Consider the following 25184-nt stretch of genomic DNA (forward strand, 5'->3'; position numbering starts at 1 on the left):
CTGTCAAAACCTTTTTTTAATTAAAAATAAATACAAAACATATCTTTTTGCACAAAAATATATTGTCCACGTATATTTTTGTGAAAAAACTTTTTGGTATTTATTTTTTATTAAAAAAAATGTTTTGACAGCAATGAAACATCATCAGTTGGTAATACTGTATCACCATCTTTCTTGCACCATGGTCAAATGTAATTATGCCCTCCATATAATGGTGGAGTGTAGAAATTAGTTAAATTTTAAAATGTATTTTATATATTTTGTTGTTTTATTTGTCATTGGTGGATTTTCTCGCAAGAAAACTTTTAACAGCAAATGAAAAGTAAGGCCTGAATTCGCTGTTTGGATCATCTTCCTAAATTCGCCTTCCATTTGACATTGACATGGGGGTGTATAACTTACCACTTGAAAGTTGTCAGTATAGGCCCATGTCTTCATATAGCCCCCATAGAACGGTAGCCATATGTTCGTTATCTTCAACATTCTGGGCTCAATATCATACCGTAATGGTTGAATTGTGTATATTGTCTCGTTGGTGCTATAAAACTATCTAGCGGTACCTCCCGATTTTCGTTATTTTTAAGGTTGTGGCCTCAATTCCCCGCCGAAATGTTTGCAATTTGGTATTCAGTCTTCGTTGGTGTTATAAAACTATCCACCAGAAATTTATCGGTATAGGTCCACGTTTTCATATAGCCCTCACTTGAAGGTTCCGTGCTCAATATCATACCGAAATGGCTGAAATTTTGCATTTAGCCTTCGTTGCGGTATACAATTATCCCCCTGATATCTGTCGTTATAGATGCATGTCTTTGTATAGCCCCCATAGAATGGTACCTCCCGATTTTCGGTATTTTAAAGGATGTGTCCTGAAGGAAGGTTGTGTATCACACCGAAATGGAAACGAAAAGAAACTAATTGTTAATTATACCCTCAGCATTTATGCTAACGAGGGTATATACACTTTCATACGGGCAAAATATGCCTCATCGAAATAATGGTTTTAGACCCCAAGTATGTTTGGATGAAATCCGTTTGGATGAAATCCGTCAGGCTGGCTAGTGCGCACGATAACTCTCGAACGGATGAACCGATTTAGTCCAAAATTTGGCTTTCGCAATATTTTGTCCAAACTTAGTTTCCACTCCTTCCGGTACCTCCCCCACAAAAATTCGGAAAAGTTGTGTGCACTATAACTCTCGAAGGGAGTAACAGATTTGGTCCATACTTTGCACATCGTGAAATTTCTACCAGACCTACCAGATGAGGATCTAGTATGGACTCATTCGGTCCACTTCTTCGGGTACCTCCCACACAAAATTTCGAATAAGTTCAGCTTACGACCTGTTCTCGAATCGCTTTGATTTTTGTTGTATCAACTTGTATGCACTGCCCCGCTTTTGGCACAAGTCCACAGTTCCTGAGCAAATAGCCCGAAAGATGCAAAAACCCTTATGACACCGTTTGTAGTGGTTGGAGCGCAAGATTAACCTATTTGGTTCATAATTTGGCCTTCGTAATATTTAGTCCAAACATAGTTTAAGTCCGAACATAAGCCATATCGGTCCACTCCTTCAGGTACCTACCACTCGAAAGTTCAAAAATGTTCGGAAAAATTGTTCGGACGACAACTCTTGAATGGAGTACGCATCCTAATATATCTACCAGATATAAATCAGGTTCGAATATGGACTACGTTTGTCAACTCCTTTGGGTATCTATCACTCACTTTGATTTTTTGAAGCAACTTGGACTCGCTGCCGGTAAAAGTTTTTCAGGGGCAAGTCCATACTTCTTGAGAAAACAGCCCGAAAAACCCTATGTAGTGGCCGGAGAGCAGGATAACTCTCGAACTAACCGATTTGGTCCAGATGTGGCCTTCCTCATATTTTGTCATACTTTCAGTCCGAAGATAGGCAATCCCGGTCCACAAATTCCGGTAATTCCCCCGAATATTTAAAAAATGTCACTTAAATGGTATGCATGATATCTCTTGAACAAATTTGGTCCAAACTTTGGATCTCCTAATAGTTTGTCCAAATTTAGTTTTACTTCCTTAGGTTACCTCCTCCACAAAAGTTAACATTTGTGTCTAAGTGCAGTTTAAGGTCTGTTCGAAGATCTTTTGAAAATGTATACCGATGCTGTTCGTTGTTGTCCTGCTTACAGCCGTATTATGTGTTCCGTGGACAAGTCCATGCTTCCCGGCATACTGGTCCATAAGTTATACGATGACCCACTGAAATGACTAGTGGGCGCGATATATATCGAAAATATATGACTTCCAAAATAAGATCTACTTCCATAATGGACTATGTAGGCCCATTCCTTTGAGTACCTACTCTGCAACACTTTTGAACTTTAATCCCAATCCATACTTTCGTTGGCAAGTTCAAATGTCAAAAAAAGGACCACACAATAATGAAAAGACCATAAAAACATTCGATATGACCGTAGATGAAAGTTTCAATTCACATAGGCTGAGGGTATATCTCTGTCGGCAAAGCCGACTGATACTTTTCTACTTGTTTTTACTTCAATTCGTGGTGGGGGGTATAAAAAGTACATCCCTGCTGACCTGTTCTTAGTTGTTTTGATATTGCCATCGGATTCGGAGTTTGTGTCGCTCCCAGTCTCGTATGGTTGGGTCAAGTTAAATCTCTCCCTAAGCGGCCCAGTCTCCTATAATAATTGTTCCACAAACATCCCAGGCGGGACAGGGGAGACTTCTCTCATATCAATGAGTGCACCCCGATTCATATCAGCTCAATGATATGGGACCTTCTGTTTATCGCCGAGTCCGAACGGCGTGTCTAAGACACCACTTGTAGAGAAGTTGTACAAGGCTGAAATACTCAGAAAATGTCGCAACCTTATGTTGACTGGCCGGGGAATCGAAACCACGACCTTCAGCGTGCAAGGCGGGTGTGCATACCATTGCACCACGGTGGCACCCAAGTCTCCTACATTTATTAACCCAGATAAAGCCACTGGTCGTTTAAACGCCACAAAAAATGGTTGCAAAAATTGACGTAAAACTCTGGCTTTTTCGAATATTTTTGTGGGGTTTTTTGCATTTTGTTAAAGTATTGTCTGTTATCTGTCTTTTCACGCTTATAACGCTTCATTTGACCTACCTATTTCCACGTAATTGGCCTAAAACCCAAGCTATTCAAAAAAATTGACTTTTTTGTAATTTTCGACTTTTGATGAAAAATTTAAATATGCGATAAAAATTTAATCATAAATGTTAGAATCATATAAAGTCAGGGATTTGTTAGGAATATAGTAAGAGTATTTTCACAACCAAAAACCAAGGGATTGGCATGTAAGGATACACCAGTATTACCCTCCAAAGTTTTTGGCACTTTTAAAAGAAGGCCCGATTGCAGGAAAACTATACGTTTTAGAAAAAAAAGTAATTTTTTAAAAAATGCTTAAAAGGTCTCAAAAATATAATTTTCATAAAAAATTTTAAGTTTTCTCGCAAAAAAAATATCGCAAATAAATATCATTTCGCATTTTTTAGTCACGTTTTCATAATTATGTAAATATGTATATATATATGCATGTATGTATGTATGTAACAATCCCTTTCCACATTTTCTGGAAATATTAATTTCCTGTATTAAAACATTGCAGATCCCACACCTAATAGCGCCTTTAATTCGCATTTTCATTTGTCACATCACTTAACATAAAACCACACCATGGAAGAACAATAACTTCTACTTTAAATCTTTCAATATCGTTTTACTCACAGAGAAAATAAAAATGAGTCAAGCCGGTATTAATTTGCGATTTATTTCTGAAATAATTTCGCTTTCATTCCCCATTCTATATTAAAACCAAATATAATGGCTACAGATTCTGAGTATCATTTGTTTATTCTCTCGATTCATTTTAAGTTTCAATTTCATTTACTTCTTTTACCAGAAGACGAGGTATTGTTGTTGTGTGTGTTGGTAATAATTAATTTGTTTTTACTGCAGTCGTATTCGTCGCTGTTATTCTTTTTTTATAACCTTGAAGAAGAAAAAATAAGTATGTATGTATATGCCGAGGAAAGTGTAAAGAAAACGAAATGCAGTATGTATTTAATTAAGTTCAATACCATGTCGCTGCGTCCACATCAACAACATAACTCTGTGTATAATTCTACACCGCATAACGATAACCACCATAATGATGATGATGGGCTTCTTTGGGCAACTTTATATCACCTGATGTGCATGTGTGTCTGTGTCTGTTTGTATACCTGTATTGTAATTTACATAAACAAATACAAATTTGCTCAAGGAGTTACGAGTCTACGCGTGCCAGAAACGGATACGGCATGTCAAAGTCTGTGACATACATACATGTATATGTGTGGCTTGGACCATACATGCACCAGTAAAACAAAATGAAAAAAGCATACAGGCTAAAATATTTGAAAGTACCAACAGAATTGGTATAATTTAACATAAAATTACAGTTATCTCCAGTATAACACCCACACAAAAACACAATGAACGGCGGGTGACACAAAAGCCCAGAGTGTAATTCATATTCAGATTTTTTATTCTTCTGTTTTAAAGAGTTCATTCGTTCACGTATAAGTATATACCTTTATATACTCGTTTGTTTGTACGTATTTGTATGCAGCATTCTTTTAAAACTCATGAGTTTTTTTTCTCATAAAGAAACCTTCGTAATTTATTCACGTTGTAAGAGGAAATAGTTAAGTGGTATAATACGTTTGGTTGAAAGAGGAAATTGTGGTTTTGACTTTAAGTCATAAGGAAAAAAAAATTAAAATACTTCTATCCTTTCAAAAGCTACAGAGTTTTGACTAGGTAAAAACGATTTTAAACCACTGTGCTACGGAAACTTCGACAGGTTTTGCTTTTAAAAAATCGATTATGACAAAAAACTGGGGTTTTGCAGGTGAGATCAAAATGGAGGTTTTCAAAAGTTCTACTATTAGTTGGTCTTAGTTGGTCTTATGCCACAAATTGTCTATATGGACACCTGAGTAAGTTCGATGTAAATCTCAAATGAAAGCAAATACTTTTTAACTTTGTGTGAGCTGAAGTAGTGCGAAAGACAGAACCAACAGAATGTATTTTTTATTACACTTTTTTATATTTATAACACTCATTCTATATGTTCAATTACAGCGATTTATCCCTACTCTTACTACTTGGAATTTCACCGTTACATTTCTAATTTATTTCTTCAAAGAAGAGAAGATCCACACAAGTGAATTCAATGAATTGCAAATCATTCCGATAATTCTATTTATAAGTACTTCACCTTATATAGCCAATGATAGAATGACGAAAGAAAAAACCAAATGGGTATCAATTTATAGAAAAATATAAAGAAAATTGAATGAAAAATAATTGAATTAATTTTAATTTTAACAATACGCTGCTTCCCATTACTCTCATTGTTCTGATGAGATAACAAAAATTCAATTTAATTTGAGTTGATATACATACATATATTCCCATTCGGGGCATTGAAGGTTACAGTAAAAAAATAAGGTACATTGGATATTAAAATCTTTGAATAATGTAGATTAAAATGTACATACATACATATTAAGTAACATCTCAGCTGAGCAATTCAATTGCATTCCATTGGAAGTAGTCTTGGAAAAACAGGAAGAACAACTCGGCTAAGCAACAGACAGTATCTTAGACTTTTAAATCCTATCGGTTAAATTATCCCTACGGGACCACGACTGAATAATCTACTTACAGTAAATTGAATTTTCTCTACCACAATGGAGGCATATTTCGGCTTGAATTTATATACATACATATATATCTACACATGTATGTTTGTATATGCGTATGGGCAAAGAGGAACAATATTCTGATACTTTAATGCTTTCAGATAGTAGGAGAAAAGAGGTGGTAATACTTACTTATATTGTACTTAGAATAAAAACATAAGAACTCAGATACACAGTGATTCCGAATTCGATTTTCCTGACCAAAATCCCAATTTCAGAAAGATCGATTTTTAATTTAGTATTCCTGGGTAATTACTTTCAGCGAAATTTCTTTTTCGTGATTGTAACATTTTCTAGTAAATAATGAAAACTTTGCGGCTCCTTCTTGGACCATAAGACGGTACTTTTTCAAGTCTCTTTCAGAGGTGAGCGGTAAAAACTTCATAACAGCCCCAGAAGATCGGTAGAAATTAAATACCCTAACAAAAGCTCAACTCTCTAAATATTCACTGTTGAAGCAGTGAATAATGTCACCAACGTCCTATTGTGTTGATATGAGAAGTTCTGTGCAGCGGAACAAGGAAGTCGCTTGTGTTAGGAGAATTAAGGGGAGCACAGGTAATAAGGCCACTAGGTCTAAGCTTAGTGCCGATTCGATTTAACATATTTAAGGCGAGTTTTAATAAGAACAAAAAGGAAGTCAAGAAAGCTAAACGGAAACCTTCGGTAAACTTCAGCGAGTCCGTAGAGGGAGTTAATTCTGCTTCCTGATTCCGCAGAATACTCTCGTAGGATCCTTAAACCATAGAAAGTGTTTAGCGTATCGATGGATTTTGGACTAACTCCGGCAAGTAGTCACTTCTAGACAGGGACGTACGCAGGGGGGAGGGCACGGGGGGCCGGGCCCCCCTCCGAAATTTTTTGATCCAACTAGATTTTTCGAGCTACTTTAATAAATTATTACGTTTTTTCTCTAAAATATTTTTTTGTTTTTGAAATTTCAAATGAAAACTTATATTATTCTGAAGGTTATGTACTGAAAATGTACTTTATTAACAAGTTGTCTAAGAAATATTTAAACATTTTTTCTTTAAATACTCTTTTTGAGAGAAACTTCCAGTAAAACTGAATTCCTTCTTTATGCCAAGTCAGTGTTGTGGAATTCTGTAATGAATATAAAGGCCTTGAGGCTTTAACCTCATTCTGTATTCAAAACGATTACAAATTTAGTATTGTACGAATTAGAAGTACATGAAAGAAAATGTCTATTGGACAATATGTACGACATATCAAGGGTTCTCTGTGGAGTATATCTCGAAAACCAATTAGAAAATTGTTTTGCTGCCTTAATCAAAATTTTGTACTCCTATTTTATATCAACTAATTGCTAAATATTGTGAGAAAATAATGGATAAAAATTTATTAATTAATTATTTATTGTTGTGTATCATAAAGTGATAATATCTGCTATAAATAGCATGCACATCTGATTTTTTTCCAATTTGCATTGTATATCACGGCGCTCTTTAACCAACTTTAAATGAAAGAAGGTTACACCTGGGTTTATTGGTGGTTCATAGATGAGAAAAATCAAAAAACAAAAAAAATCGCCGAAGCGCTTTTTAAATAAATCGCGGTCAAAGTTCACATTTTTAGGGTTTCTTAGTTTTTTTTTATTTTGCTGGGAAATGGAACTAGAGAAAATGTTGTAGCAGTGAAAATTCTCTACAATATTGTCCTTTATGATATTTTCATAGGTTTAATTTTACTGACTGTATCGTCTCCTTATAAAACAATGTCATGACTGCAATTTCCTATCTTAAACTTATATATGTATCTCAAAAATGGTACTACATAAGAAAAAAATACGAATGCCAATTTTGTAGAGAATTTTAGCAGCTATAAGATTTGCTCTAGTCCCATTTCGATAAGACATACCATTTTCAAGCAAATCGCGAAAACCTAACAAAAAACATAAAAATGTGACCTGAACTTCTATATCATAAAAATGGTAAAACCAAAGAACAAATCAAACAAATTTTCACAGCTAAAACATTTTCGATAAGACTTGCGGTTTCAAAATCGCGAAAACCTAAAAATTTAGGCCGTGATTTATTTAAAAATCCCTGCAGCGATTATTTATTCTTTTTGTATTTTTCTCATCCCTGTTGTAAGCTCCTTTCATTTAACGTTAGTTCAGGAGCACCGTGATATTGTACCATCAGCCGTTAGGCTAACGATAAAAATATACCACAGCGAAATAATGTTTTGACGAAACCCGCGTCAAACAATTTGGAGGCGATTTATTCCAGTTCATCCGAACATATCAATAGATTTGGTCCAAATTTTGGATCTCCCAATAGTTCATCCAAACTTTAAGTCACATCGGTTTTCCCCGCAAGACTTCAAAATGTTTCACTATAATCTTGAGCACAATAACTCTCGAAAGTCCAAATCGATTTTTTCCAGACATAGATTAGGTTCGAATATGGATTATATCGATCAACTCTTTCAGGTTCCTCCAACACAGAATTTCAATTATCCGATTTGACCGAAACTTTGAACATCCTAAAATTACTTCCTTAAGTGCATATATCAAGTACCAAGAGAGTCAATTTGGGACAACATCTTCAATTTGGGACAACATCAATATTCAACATAAGTGTAGTTTAAGGGCTACTCGAAGAGTCATTGCACATTTTGACCAATGGTACTCCTTGCTGTCTTGTTTACAGCGATATTGTATTTTTCGTGGGTAAGTCCATGGTTATGTCAGGATTGGTCCGAAAGCTCTAAATCTTACGGCAACCAACTAAATTGACGGCTTGAAACCATAATTATCAAAAGGAATGACTTCCAAAATGGACTATATCAGTCGATTCTTTTAGGTATCTTCTGTACAAAAGTGCAAAACATTTGGGTTTTTTTAAAGTCAAATTTTTGAGCACAACATAAGTATTTATCCGCAACGTGAAATTTTGAAAAGTGAAATGTTCCAAAAGAAATTTCATTGTGAGTCTCTGAATAAAAGAAATCTCTAACCATAACGTATAACATTCTTAGCAGCCCTTGTTAAAAGTATTAAAAATACGCAATTTTGGCAGGTCCGATCTGGGTTTACTATATTTTTCAAATATATGTTCACCACAAATGTTTTAAAAGCTATTTAAATTGAACACACAACATCTTCTGTATGAATTTATAACGAAAAACCATCAATAAGTTATTTATATTTTTTAATCACAACGACAATCTGGTTAAAAATTGTAAAATACGGCCCTAAACCCTACACCAAAAACAAGGGCTGCTAAGAATGTTATACGTTATGGTTAGAGATTTCTTTTATTTAGAGACTCACAATGAAATTTTTTTTGGAACATTTCTTTCTTTAACAATATTCCCAAAAAGTAAAGGATTTTGCTAGATTTTGATCCAGTATGGAATTATGTAAAATTAACAGTTCAAAATTAAAACATATAATTTCATCCTAATATATATAAATTTGTACTCTATTTTTTGAAGGAAATAATATACATAGACATATGGTTTATTTTGAAACTCATAGTGAAATTTTGTGTAGAATTTTTCATCTTTTGACGCTTTTCACATATAACCAAGTTTTATATTACTTCCATGTATCAACTCGAAAAAAGAAGGAAAAAATTTTCATCAAAAAAATTGGGAAATATTTTCATGTTTTTTCAGCAAAATTATACCGATATTTTCATGGTGACCCATATTGAAATTTGATGAAGAATATTTTTGTCTCTGACATCAACTCTCTAAAATTATGTTTTTTAGGTCAATTTTTAATAAACTCAGATGAAGTCCGACTTTAACCCTAAAACGTGTTTTTCATTTTTAGAGATTCCTGGCGATTAAACAAGAGTTACAGATTTGGTGTATTCTGAGACCTATAGTAAAATTTTATGACGAACAATTTTGTAGAGTTTTTGAAAGATTTTCAAAAGAAGGACAAAAAAGACCCCTTTGATGAACCGCATGAGGGTTAAAATTTTTGTCCTGAGTAAAGTTGCTGAAGACACTATATACCTGAAATGCAAGGATTCCAAGATATCTTAATTTGAATATTTCGAAGAAATTACACGTGTCTCATGTTTTTAGTTCTACTTTCATAATCTACTCGATTTTCCTTGTCATTTTTTTTTGTTGTCGCACAGTGTTTTCTGCGGTATTTAGAACCCAAAATGCCAAATAAGAGGTAATGTGGGTGAAAATTCTGGGATACACCAAAACGTAAATCTAAATGGGTAATATTCATTTGAAATATTTTTATACCCTCAGCCTTTAGGCTATGAAGGGTATATACACTTTCATACGGGCAAAATGTGCCTCATCGAAATAATGGTTTTAGACCCCAAGTATGTTTGGACGAAATGTGTTTCAGACAATTTGGAGTCGATTGAGCAATGTCCGTCCGTCTGTCTGTCTGTCTGTCTGGCTGGCTGGAGCGCACGATAACTCTCGAAGGGATGAACCGATTCGGTTCAAATTTTGGCTTTCGTAATATTTTGTCCAAACTTAGTTTAAGTTCGAAGATGAGCTATATCGGTCCACTCCTTCCGGTACCTCCCCCACAAAAGTACGAAAATGTTCGGAAAATTTGTACGCACGATAACTCTTGAAGGGTGTAACCGATTTGGTCCATACTTTGCCCATGGTGGAGCGTGTACCAGACTTAGATCAGGTTTTAATATGGACTCAATCGGTCCACTCCGTCGGGTACCTCCCACATAAAATTTTGGAAAAGTTCAGTTTAGGAACAACTCTCGAATCGCTTTGATTTTTGCTTTAGCAACTTGTATTCACTGCCCTCCATACGACGGTATAAGTTTCATCAGGGGCAAGTCCATACTTCCTGAGAAAATAGCCTGAAAGTTGCAAAAAACCCCTATGACACTGTGTGAGGAGGTTGGAGGGCAAAATAACTCTCGAACAGGTCTGCCGATTCGGTCCAAAGTTTGGCCTTAGTAATATTTTGTCCAAACATAGTTTATGTTCGAAGATAAGCCATATCGGTCCACTCCTTCAGGTACCTCCCCCACAAAAGTTCAAAAATGTTCGGAAAAATTGTGCGTACGATAACTCTTGAAGAGAATGGCCGAATTGGTCCATACTTTACACATCCTAATATATCTACCAGATATAGATCAGGTTCAAATATGGACTATATTTGTCCACTCCATCCGGTACCTCCCACTCAAAATTTCGGATACATGTTCACTTTAATACCTGCTTTCGAATCACTTTGATTTTTGTTGAAGCAACTTACATTGCTGCCTCAATTGCGATGGTAAAAGTTGTTTCAGGGGCAAGTTCATACTTCTTGAGCAAACATCCCTGAAGTTCTAAAAAAACCCTATGGTACCATATGTAGTGGCTGGAGATCCATTCTTTTTAGTATCTCCTCCGCAAAACTTTTGATATTAAATCCTAATCAACATTTTTATACCCTCAGCCTTTAGGCTATGAAGGGTATATATACTTTCATACGGGCAAAATGTGCCTCATCGAAATAATGGTTTTAGATCCCAAGTATGTTTGGACGAAATGTGTTTCAGACAATTTGGAGTCGATTGAGCAATGTCCGTCCGTCTGTCTGTCTGTCTGTCTGGCTGGCTGGAGCGCACGATAACTCTCGAAGGGATGAACCGATTCGGTTCAAATTTTGGCTGTCGTAATATTTTGTCCAAACTTAGTTTAAGTTCGAAGATGAGCTATATCGGTCCACTCCTTCCGGTACCTCCCCCACAAAAGTTCGAAAATGTTCGGAAAATTTGTACTTACGATAACTCTTGAAGGGTGTAACCGATTTGGTCCATACTTTGCCCATTGTGGAGCGTGTACCAGACTTAGATCAGGTTTTAATATGGACTCAATCGGTCCACTCCGTCGGGTACCTCCCACACAAAATTTTGGAAAAGTTCAGTTTAGGAACATCTCTCGAATCGCTTTGATTTTTGCTTTAGCAACTTGTATTCACTGCCCTCCATACGACGGTATAAGTTTCATCAGGGGCAAGTCCATACTTCCTGAGAAAATAGCCTGAAAGTTGCAAAAAACCCCTATGACACCGTGTGAGGAGGTTGGAGGGCAAAATAACTCTCGAACAGGTCTGTCGATTCGGTCCAAAGTTTGGCCTTAGTAATATTTTGTCCAAACATAGTTTAAGTTCGAAGATAAACCATATCGGTCCACTCCTTCAGGTACCTCCCCCACAAAAGTTCAAAAATGTTCGGAAAAATTGTGCGTACGATAACTCTTGAAGAGAGTGGCCGAATTGGTCCATACTTTACACATCCTAATATCGACGCCTCCAAACAATAGTATGCTAAGTCGACTTAGCATGTTTTCAAGTTCTTTACATTTTTATATTTAACGTCCTTTAACTTAAATTCTGTCAAATTTTGGTAATAATCGGACAATCCGAACAGAAGTTATAAACAAATATTTACTTAGCATAGTACTGAAGGTCAAAGAAATTTTCAAACTTTTAGAGCTTGTCCTGCAAAACTCACTGTTCAGAATTAGCAAACTATTATTTGGAGGTGTCGAACGTCCTTTAACTTAAATTCTGTCAAATTTTGGTCAATCAGAACAGAAGTTATAAACAAATATTGACTTAGCATAGTACTGAAGTTCAAAAAAATTTCCACACTTTGAGAGCTTCTCCTGCAAAACTCACTTTTTAGACTTAGCATACTATTATTTGGAGGTGTCGATATATCTACCAGATATAGATCAGGTTCAAATATGGACTATATTTGTCCACTCCATCCGGTACCTCCCACTCAAAATTTCGGATACATGTTCACTTTAATACCTGCTTTCGAATCACTTTGATTTTTGTTGAAGCAACTTGCATTCGCTGCCTCAATTGCGATGGTAAAAGTTGTTTCAGGGGCAAGTTCATACTTCTTGAGCAAACATCCCTGAAGTTCTAAAAAACCCCTATGGTACCATATATAGTGGCTGGAGATCCATTCTTTTTAGTATCTCCTCCGCAAAACTTTTGATATTAAATCCTAATCAAAATTTTTGTCAGTTCAAACGCCCAAAATTCTTAAAACTCCCTAAATACATGCGTTTTTTGGAAAAAAAATTGTTTCAATATACACATGCTGAGGGTATATCTCTGTAGGCAAAGCCGACTGATACTTTTTTACTTGTTTAGTTATTGCTTCAATTCTGTTGGAGAATTTGGTTAAACACTTTTTTATGGGGACAATACCGAACGTGGTCTGATACGGTTCATTTCCAATTCTATACATCCAACGACTAATATTCCAAATTTCAATCTTGTTTCTAAAATATTGTGATCTCTTTCTATTGAATGTATATACTTTGTGGCAATATTGCATATACATAAAATCAATTAAAAAACGTTTAAAATGGCTTTATGTAACGGTTCACAACATTTTTAATTTTCATGATTTTTGGCCAAGTTGGGCCCCCCCGAAATGAAATCCTGCGTACGTCCCTGCTTCTCGGTTGTAAGGAAATTGGCAGCACCACAAAATCGTGGTCTCCAGCCCTTATCCCATACCTAAGGTTGATATATGGGACCAATCTCATGTTAGCGCACATAGCAAGATTAGAAATCAAGTCACTTTTTACCCAAAGACTAAAGGTTCTTCTTCCTTTCTGTAGAAAGTACTGGAAAGGCTACTAGACCTAGAAATAAAATACAACCAAAATCCTAATTTAATAAGTAATGCCCAACAAGCTTATATGCGACTCGACAAATACATTACTTTACCTTACCTCCTCACTCCACATCGAAGATTGTTGCCAATACTGTCATTCTCATCAGTGGAATATTTCCATCTACTTGGTCAGAATTATTGCAAGTGGCCCTAGTAAAGGTGTCGAATTCGGCTCATCCAAACGGTCGTCCAATCAGACAGAAACAGAGCTCGCCTCTTCAACTGGAAGAGGAATATTGTCGATTTTGCTCTTCCTATTTTAGACGGAGTGGATTAAATTCTTCTCTTCTTTCTTGCATAAAATTGCTATACTCCTGCAATAACTCGATAGGTAAAAGCTGAAAACTGGTACATATAACACTGGTTGCATATAACTGTGGTCTGGCCGATCTTAACCTAAAGATATATTATCTGGTGGAAAGCGTTCAAAAGTTGGACATACCTAGGTAAGGTAGAAAATTTGCAAGGCTCATTACTGGAGCTAAAACCTTAAAAATGCCAAAAATCGTATTTTTGGACCAGAGTCGGAGAAAAAAGTATAAAAATTGGATATTTTGAAAAGATTTTTGCTATTTTTACCATTAAGAACCGTCCATAGACATTTCGCATATTCCAGAAAGTTGTTTATTGAAGCCTTTGCTACACTATTGTGTTTGATTGTTTTCTTGAATTTTGAACGGTTTAATATCTATGGAGCAGAAGCCGAGGAAAGAGGATAAAAATCGCAATTGTTTTGCTATTTTGACCATTAAGACCTGTTCCTTCAGGGTTCGTATATTCTAGAAAGATGTTTATTGAGATCTGAGGTACATTTTTGTAGTTGGTTGTTTGTTTAAAATTTGATCGGTTTGATAGATGTATAACAAAACTTGAGAAAAATTTTAAAAGAAATTTGACCATGGCGATTTTGACATTGCAGATGAAGTTTGATGGGTTATATGTATGTGTTCACAATTTTTGTGCTTTAATACAATAGCTACAACTATGCCTCTGAGATAAATTCAAATTTCCTAACGGTTTGGAAGATATAGTCCTGACTAACTGACACTTTTTACATCAAAGCCTCAAACTTTTGGAGACATAAAATCGCGAAAGTTGATGAGATAGGGAAAACCGGCGAGACACGTGTCTTCTCATTTTTGGTGTTCTATCACACTGTGGAGTCAGAATATGGTTAATAAAACATGACTCAAAAAATTACACACAGTGTAATTCGTAGTAAAAATTAATTTAATATAGAAAAACATTTATTGTGGAAAATTATCAAGAAAATCAGAGAGTAGAATCATTGATAAACATTTATTTTTAATTTAATATTATTTATTATTCACCGAAGCCCACTGCATTATTAGCATTTCTTTTCCTATAGTTTTTACAGAATCCGACTAAAAAAAAACTAAAACTATAATGAAATGTTTTGCTGAAGAGCAGCATCGCCACAAAAAATAAGTGAAAATCAAAAACCACTTTCTGAAAAAGTGTCCGATTTCACTCAGAAATCCCCACATATATTCTTGATCACTGTTGTTGGCTTTGTATTGTTGGACTGCAAAATAATACTTGTTGTGTATTCATTTCAGCTAAAGTCCATATTTTGTTGCTTCAAAATTTGAAGAAACAAAATGTTTAACAGTGGGTAATGAAATTGATTACTACGAGCGGAGGCTGAGAAGACTATAGTTTCGGAAGCAGCCAAACTTCCTCATCAGTTCTCTTAACCACTGACTCTGTATCGATAAACAGGTCAATAAGAGTGACCAGAAAATTAAACAGAACGAGAAATTTTCTGTATCCTCCTAAATCTGTTGACCGCACAATTATTTTCGTTGGTGGTACATAACTTTTCCCCAGAATTTTGTAGGTATAGGTCAAGGCCTTCGCATAGCCCCCTTAGAACGGTACCTCCCGATTTGCCGTATTTTCAAAGCTGTGAGCTCAATATTCCAGCGAAATGACTGAAATTTGTTATTTAATCTTCGTTGGTGGTATAAAACTTTCCCCCTAGGTCATATATACCATATACCTGGCGATTTTCGGTATTTTGAATGTTGTAGCCACAACAACCCATCGAAATGGCTAAAATCTGGTATTAAATCTACGTTGAAGGTAAAAACCTTGCCTCCCGAATTTCGTAATTGTGAAAGTTGTGACGTCAATATTCCACCATAGAGTCATGTTAGCTTACACCCACTGTACTCTACTCCACTTAACCTTATTCTCTATTCTCCAACTACATTTATCTCTTCTGAACTTACTGTTATATTTAACTATTGAATTCTCTCACGCTCCAACTCTTTCTCTCTCTGTTATAATTTCATTATGCTCCCCAATTAGCTCCGAATTTCTCTCCTAATTGATTATGATTATTATTTATAAAACTCTGTATTTTCTCATTAAAATTTTAGATAATTTTGTAAAGAAGAGTTAGTTCTGATTTAGCTCTAGAAATAAAATGTTGTCTTAAACTAAAGTCGGTTGAATATCAAATCTTCAACATAATTTAATAATTATAAATACTGTTTTTGAATATTTACTTATAAAATTTCAAAGTGTTTTATTTCAAATCATAAAACAAAACTGGCGCAGTCGGTATCCCGAACCATAATCAGTGAAAATTTATAAAAGTTTTCCTGAAAAGTTGTGAAAATATTAATGCTTTTCCAACGGTTTAAAGATAAGGCAACATTAGTGAGCGGTCGGACTCAAACGAAACATAATAGTGAAAATAACAAATCTTTTCCTATTGAAATCAATAATCGCAATTTAAAGTTTCCCTTAAATAAAAAATAAAAATTACATTGTTAATAACTTACAAAGCTACAAAAAATCGTGAAGAGTAGAAACAAAATACATATAAACATTAAAAACTGCCTAATGAAAGTAATTAAAAAATTTAAATTTTACTAAATTTGTGTAAAAAACTAATAAATATGCAATAAAAATTTACAAATATCATCAAAGTTAAATTAAACGTTACATAGCAAAGACAAATCTTCAACCAAAAATCATAACTACAACAACCAAAAAAAAAAAACTGTAATCAACAATGATCCACATTTCACTTCAAGACACATACATAACTGCCATATTAATACCAAACTGTACCTACAAAACTCAAAAGTAAAACCACAATCCGCATAAAAATACAAAAATCAAACTTCAGAAAAAAATGCAATCATATAAACCAACACTTTAAAGACTCTTATAATTCGACGTTGCAACATTTCATATAAGAAAACTACGTGTCTAAAAGTCCACCCATCATTGCACAAACAAAAATCTACCCACCCCACAAATCACACCATTAATTAGGCATAACAACAGGTGCATTCTACAAGGAAACCAACAACAACTCTTAGAGCAGCAAAACAGCTTTGAAAAGAACGGGTGAATTCCTCCAGAAGCAACTATCAGCACTTCACCCAGCCACCAATCTTGTGGAGTTATAAAGAGAAAAAGACGGTGCTAATAAATATTCAGGATGTCCACTCTTAATGTTATTGACAAATTGGAGAATATCCCTATCTATGACGGAAAACCGGAGGAGCTCTCACAATTTATTGAAAGAATAGAGGAAATTAGACCAGATGAGAAGGGAATTATGTTAACATGTTTTGATATTAAAGTTAGGTACATGATTTCTGGAGAAGCTAAAGTAGCTCTTATTAATAGTGACAATCCCATACACTGGGAGAAAATCAAAACTGTCCTTAAGAGGTGGTTTCAAACTAGTAAGAGTAGTGAACCAGTGAACATTAAAGAGATAGAAAGTTCTCAGTCAAATAAGCAGAATTTATCCAAAAATATTACAATTAAAAACGATAATGAAATCTCTCTAACCTTGAATAAAAATCCAATCTCTTTTAACAATTGCGAACAAATAACAAAAGAAAAACTATGTTATTTTCAAACCATTAATACAACATCCGAATTTTCAAAATTTTCACAATTTCAGAAAACGAATAATAATATAGATGATAATATTGAAATTCCAAATTATACTGTAACTAATGATGATAGATCTCTATCCTATTCAAAAATAGGTATTAGTACGATCGCAACGAATGAATATAGTAAATCAGAATATATTGAAGGAAAAAATAAAATAAAAGAAAATGTAGACAAGGACAATCTTGAATATTACGAAGGAAAAATAAATACATTTTCAAACCCAACTTATGATAGAGGCTTGTTGGTAACAATTAGTGGTAGCAAAAATATGTTAATAAAAAAGAAGAACATTTGTAGACCAAATAAAGATTTTAATTACATAAATATAAGGAGGTTTAATCCAAAAATGTTTAAAGACGAAAGTAATGTCAAAATAAGAAACAAAAATTGCTGTAATATGTCAAATATATGGAAGAGAAACAATTTGTATAAAAGGGAAAATATTGTAATTATTGACATAAATAATCCCACTGAAAGAGAGACACATCTACATGGAAAAAGTCTTAAGTATAAGTATGATGCACGGAAATTTAAAGAGAAGGAGAAAATTAAAAGAAGAAGAAGAAACACAACATTATTATCTTATTCTTTAATAAATGTTAAATCAATATAAAATCTAAGAAAATGTACTCTTTACTAATTGGAATTTAATGAAAATAATACACATACATACTTTTAGCTAAATAATCTCTAATTTCTTGCAATACTAATAAAATATTTTTCATCACTTAATTGAAACTGTAAGATAACTTTGAAATTAGCACACTCTTAATTTGTACCAATATTCATGTACGTATATAATATATATTAATTTAGAACATACTATAAATCGTTATATGCTTCTTTTCAATGATCATTTATGTATGAATATTTTATGTAACAATAACTTATGTATTGTTAATAGATATCATCAATATTAGTTTAATTTGCATTCCAGGAGTAATGCAATAGCAAGGGATGGGGGAGTCATGTTAGCTTACACCCACTGTACTCTACTCCACTTAACCTTATTCTCTATTCTCCAACTACATTTATCTCTTCTGAACTTACTGTTATATTTAACTATTGAATTCTCTCACGCTCCAACTCTTTCTCTCTCTGTTATAATTTCATTATGCTCCCCAATTAGCTCCGAATTTCTCTCCTAATTGATTATGATTATTATTTATAAAACTCTGTATTTTCTCATTAAAATTTTAGATAATTTTGTAAAGAAGAGTTAGTTCTGATTTAGCTCTAGAAATAAAATGTTGTCTTAAACTAAAGTCGGTTGAATATCAAATCTTCAACATAATTTAATAATTATAAATACTGTTTTTGAATATTTACTTATAAAATTTCAAAGTGTTTTATTTCAAATCATAAAACAAAACTATAGGGTTATAAAATATTCCAGAAGAGAATTTTCAGTATAGGTCCTCGTTTTCCTATATCGCCCATAGAAGCGTACCTCTTGATTTTCGGTTTTTTTGAAGATATTAGCCACAGTATCCTACCGAAATTTCGAAAATTTGGTATTTAGTCTTTTTTGAGTTTAAAGAAATTTGTCGGTATAGATCGACGTTTTGGTATAGCCCCCCATTGAACGTTCTTCACAAAACGAAAGGGAACTAATCGTTTCACTTTTCTCACGCCGTTCTTTCTTGCTTTTATACATTTTCTGACTCAATTTAGGTATTTGGGATAGGATTTTTTTTACAAGAAAGGAAACTATTTATTCTACTTTAGTTCAGTTCATTTCATAGTGGAGGGTACAAAAAGTTCGACATGGCCGAACTTAACAATGTTTTACTAATTTTATCTTGAAACATATTTCAATCAACATTCTTTGTCATTTACTTTGGCATTTCATTGTATCAATCTCAAGTTGTTGTCGGATCCCCTTACTCATCTCTTTTGTCCTTCTGCTAACATGGATTCTTTGTCATCCTATGATTCACTTAACCCACTTGCATTATTCTGTTGTCATGGTGTGGGAAAAGTTTTCTTCTGCTTTTTCGCATACAAATGTTTACCTGTTACTCACCATGAATGGCATTCGGTGAGGAACGTAGAACTCAGTAGAAGAAGCTGATGCTGAAGAAGTAGGAAATATAAAAACTGTGAACATTTCTAGGATACCAAACAACCACTAGATATTCGGTCACTCTGTGTGTTGGTTGTTACAATGAGGTTATTGTGCCATTCTCACAATGTGCTGTTGTTGCTGTTCATCCAATTTTTGTCCATTCTTCACAAGAGATCAAAAAACAAACAAGCAATGTGTATGCTGCCCTGCATCTGATGGCAAAGACGACGACGACGATGATGATGTTGATAAATGGAATGGATAGATGTGCCAGAGCTAGGATTGAGGTTTTGATTGAAAGTTTAAATGAAAAGCTTATTTGGTTTTTTTCCTCCACTTGTTCTTTCAGTGTGTCTTTGTCCATGGCACGTTAACAAATACTAATGTTGCTCGGCAAAGAACTCCACAACGGCGAATGTGGCTAAACAGCTACTCTATCAATTTTGAAATTGACAATCGAATCGTGATGGTAATGGGTAATTTTTCATTGAAAACCATTACCACTGTAATGGTAGTGGTGAAAATCTTGATAAACTATCGAATGAACGAACGTTGACAATGTTGGTGACAAGGACACGGACACAGCGAATACACCCACCCACACCGCTGTCCATAGATTTATTTACATTTCCCCCACAAATGGTTTGTTGTTCATTCCTTTTTCCTGTTTTATATTGCATTTACAGTAAGTCCGCCAACGTCCAGAGTCAATGCAAAATGTCCCTTCGGCATTTTATCTTCAATTTAGTTGCACACTTCATTCGTTCACTTTTTCATTGAAAACTAAGAGGACAATGGTGTGACAGCAATGCTCCATCGACCGACATTATTGTATTTTATGGTTCCTCTTCCAATGGTTTTTACTGCTTTACGATTAAACAAAATCATCCCAAGGGGTTTTCATTTCACATACACCACGCCCATCACACCCTCAATGGCAACAAACAAGGACGTCTGATTCATTTGTGTCGCTATGCTATGTGTGTGTATGTGCCTGCCTTTTGTCTCTGACACACAGAGAATGTTTACTTTAAATGTACAGCAATGATGGTGTAAATGATGATAAATCGATACCGTATTCGTATGAAGTGGAATTCATATTTACTGAAAATTTCAAGAAGCCATAACAAATAGGACCCAGGGAAATAATAAAATGACATTTTGTTTTGAGCAGTAACATATTCACAAAGCTTGTCGGATGAATCCAGAAATCAAGCAATGCTATATGATGAGGTAAGCTCACATTGTTAGAATTTCTTTTCATACCACTTGATTTTGGTAAACAAATTGCGCAATGTTAGGCAAAATTGGGACTGAGTAAACACACAATGTTGTGCAAATTCAACAGGGTTGATAAATGACTCCTTGTCCAATAGAGCGGATGCAGTTTTAAGAAAAAAAATTGCTAAGAAACAAATCACTATTTACCATCAAACGAACGGTACTACCAAAACGGTACCAAAAACCATCACATCGACACAAAGAACACTGCACTCCTGAACAGAGAGAACGCGGTATGCTGCAGTCAGTGAAGTGCGAAATTTCTACCAGATAGCGAAATACATAACTTGTAGGTCGGGGCGATTTGAAAACCTTAATGAGCCCTTCGCGTTTCTGATTCCTGGGGTTGAACTGAGCAAAAAAGTCCACTAGACCATAGGTCTTCCGCGAAAATCGAGCCTCCCGATTTTGACTTTAAGTTTTTTATCCACGTTTTTTGGACATTTTAGCATATAACGGCCAAACCATTCAGATTTTCGATCCAATACAAAGACAAAAATTGTAGCCAAGACAGTCATTAAGAACTCTCTAATACATCGTAAGAGCTTTGGAACGCTCCTTCAGGTAGTTTTGGCCTTGAGAAGGTGCAAACTTTTCGGAAAATGTCGATAAATGCCACTGTGCTACAAAAGTTGACCAGAAAAATATTCCAGCGTTCTAATGCAAAATTCTATCGTGCTGGCATCCGTGGACAACGAAAATGCTTTTAGTTCGTTTGGGTCACTTCGTTTTATTTTTTATAACGGTAAAAATAGTGAAAATCTGGGTTTCTTACATTTTCAAATTTAAACGGGCTTATATTCTTTTTTCACAACGGATTTTTATTGATCCTTCTTCCTTTTAAAGGGCAAATAATATCTTTCGAACAAGTTATTATTTTTTTAATCGGTTCACAAATGGCAAATGGTTTTTGCTGAAAACTATAACTGAATTTTTCATAATTTTCAAAAATATAATGTTTTTTGTTTTGTTCAATATTTATTTTGATAATTGTGAGAAATTCTGTTATAGTTTTTTTGTGGGGGTTTTCAGACATAAACTTAACAATAACTTAGCCATTGTCTTTGTATTTGATCGATAATCTTAATGGTTTGGCCGTTATATGCTAAAATGTCCAAAATACGTGGATAAAAAACTTAAAGTCAAAATCGGGAGGCTCGACTTTCGCGGTAGACCTATGGTCTAGTGAACTTTTTTGCTCAGTTTAATCCCAGGAATCAGAAACGCGAAGGGCCCATTAAGGTTTTTTTCCTTCCATACAAATCGCCCCGTCCTAATAACTTGTATTCCAGAACTAAAAAGATTCTACAATATGCACATTTTTCCAAAAAAAGCTTTCCCGTACTCTAAAAAAAATGCAAAATCTTCACTTCTCTATAAATAAACAAGTAAGAACGGCGTTAAGTTCGGCCGGGTCAAACATTTTATACCCTCCACCACGAACATTATTGAAGTGAATAGGAACAATTAGTTTAATTTCGTTTATTAAATTACTAAATTCTTGCTTTTATACTACATATATCCCAACTGATAATACTTCCTTCAAAACAGCTCCTATGGGGCGACATCGTTGTTCTTTCCAAAACGTGGACCATATTTACATTTTTCGGAATTGAACGAAATACACAAATCAGGCAAATCCGACATACCTAAGCCTGGATATTTTGGATTTGGATAGTTAACGGTTGGGAGCACCGTTCTATGGAGGCTGTATAAAACGTTGACCTGTACCGATAAATTTCTGGAGGAACGTTTGGTAACTCCAGCGAAGACTAAATACGAAATTTCAGTTATTCCAGTTGAATAATCTAGCAAAAACTCCTGAAAATTGGGAGGGAACTTTCTATGGGGGCTATATAAAAACATGGAACAATAACCGAACATTTCCGGTGGAAAGTTTAATACCACCAACGGAGACTAAATTTTAAATTTCAGCCGTTTCGATGGGATATTGAGGCACAACCTTTAAAATACCGAAAATAGGGAGGTGCGTTTTATGGGGGCTATATGTAGACATACACCTATACCGAAAAATTTAAGGTGGAAAATTTTGCACACCCACCTAACACTAAATACCAAATTTCGGTGGGATACTGAGGACACGACCTTCAAAATACCGAAAATCAGAAGGTATCCTTCTATGGGGGCTATATGCAGACGTGGACCTATACCGACAAATTTTTGTAACCCAGAAAAAGACTAAATACCAAATTTCAGCCACTTCGGTGTTAATGAAGCTAAAACCTTCAAAATACCGATAATTGGGATGTATCGTTCACATCGTGGACCGATACCGATAAATTTTTGGAAGAAAGTTTTGTAACCCAAAGGAGGACTAAATACCAAATTTCAGCCATTTTCGCCGAAAATCGGAACATATCGTCCTGTGGGGGCTATATCAAATCGTGGACCTATATAAATATTTTTTGATAGAAATAATTCTTAGCTTCTGGAAGCACAAAATACCAAATTACAATCGATTCTGTGGTCAAATGGACTAATATATTCAAAATGTCTTAAAGTGATGCGTAGCATATATGGGGCGTTATGTGGGGGCTATACGAAAACGTGGACCTTATAGCCCATTTTCAATACCAATAGTCCTACGTATATACAATAGATTTTACCAAAATTTCTTCCACCTACTTCAATCCCCTAGGACGCTAGAGGGATTTCCACAGACGGACGGACATGGCTATATCGATATAGAATTGAACGCTGATCAAGAATATATGTACAGTGTTGCGCATATCAAAAGCAACAAATCCAGGATTTCGCATTAACTCAATTTTTCGATCCGTTACATTTTTTTTAAATGTAATATTTTTTGTCCAGTTGTTCTTTGTTATGTAGAGAGAGCTATCAAAAAGTTGTTTCTGTACTTTGTAGTTGGATGGGATCACAACAACAATATTGACTGATCCTTGAGAATGGGGAGTGCAAAACAAAAGCAACAACGGTATATCATTAAAGATTGTAGTATTATCGGTTTTAATTAGCTGTACTTTTGGCTTAAATATGTTTTTGGGACATGTTAGAGTCATTTTGGGAATAATTTGCATTTGTTTTGCCATCTCTTACCAAATCAAAATTTTTCGCCTTATATAAAAACTAAAATTGTAAAATATTCATTCGAAAACTGGATTATTATCAAACGTTCTTATGTTTGCCGTATAATAAAAAAGTTTAACAACCGTATATTGGTGGTTCAAAAAGTGGTTTGTTTGCTGTGGTGATGCTGCTCATCACCAAAATATTGCAGTATATTTTCAGCGGTTCCAGAGATATCGAATAACTACCATTTTTTTAAAATAAAATTTGTCCTTTATACCAGTGTGAAACATTTATTTATTTTACAAAAAAAAAAAAATAAAATTACTTATTTTGACATTTATTTATTTATTTATTTTTTTTTTTTATTTAGAAATTTATCTTAAACATCTTTAAAACTTCTATTTTTTCTATTTTGAAAACGGTACTGAATGAAGTTTTCACTATGCCTGCGTAAGGTATATCCATTGCATATCTCAAATTCAAATCCTCTTTGGTATTTAAAAAAAAAAAAACATCTTCAGAAGAAAATACTCAATCAATCTATTTTCAAAATCGAAAAATGAAACAATTTTTAAAAATGTTCACGCTGCGCCTTATCTAGCTTTAAATGCAAGCTGCTTACAGCTCGGAAGTTTTTGCGGATTCTGAAACTACAATGTTCACAGATGGGGTGCCACCGTGCTGCAATGGTATGCTCACCCGTCTTGCACACTAAAAGTCGTGGGTACGATTCCCCGGCCATGCAACATCAACAATTTTTTCAACTGTGGCAAAATACCCCTCAGTAATGTAGGCGACATGTCTTGAGTATTTCAGTCATGTACAACTTCTCTACAAGTGGTGCCTTAGGACACGCCGTTCGGACTCGGCAATAAACAGTAGGTCCTATATCATTGAGCTGATATGAATCGGGTTGCACTCATTGATATGAGAGAAGTCTCCATTGTCCCGTATGGGATGTTTGTGGAACAATTAAAAAAAAAATGTTCACAGATGAGAAAAATCCAAAAAAAATAAATAAATAAAAAATCGCTTAAGGGATTTTTAAATAAACCGCGGTCAAAGTTCACAATTTTACGTTTATCTTAGGTTTTCTGGAGTTTGCTTGGAAGCGGCAAGTCCTATCGAAATTAGACAATAGAAAATATTGTAGCAGTGAAGTGACTTGCCGCTTCCAAGCAAAATCCTAAAAACCTAAGAGAAAAACTTAGAATTGTAAACTTTGACCGCGGTTTTTTTAAAAATCCCTCCAGTGATTTTTTCTTATTTTTTGGTTTATTTTTTTCATCTATAAAGATTGCTATTACAGAATCCGCAAAAACTTCTCAGGTGTAAGCGATTTCCATGCAAAGTTATTTAAGCGCACCGTACAATCAGT

At 34.6% G+C, this 25184-nt stretch overlaps 1 protein-coding gene across 2 annotated transcripts in view; it reads right to left on the reverse strand.

Moving 5' to 3' along the window:
• LOC141394757 (uncharacterized) overlaps nt 1-25184 on the reverse strand; it is a 606899-nt gene that overhangs the window by 307018 nt on the left and 274697 nt on the right. The window lies entirely within an intron of this gene.

Source organism: Musca autumnalis, unplaced genomic scaffold (assembly GCF_047663935.1).
Source record: "Musca autumnalis isolate F117 unplaced genomic scaffold, ASM4766393v1 scaffold_2, whole genome shotgun sequence".
Classification (NCBI taxonomy): domain Eukaryota; kingdom Metazoa; phylum Arthropoda; class Insecta; order Diptera; family Muscidae; genus Musca; species Musca autumnalis.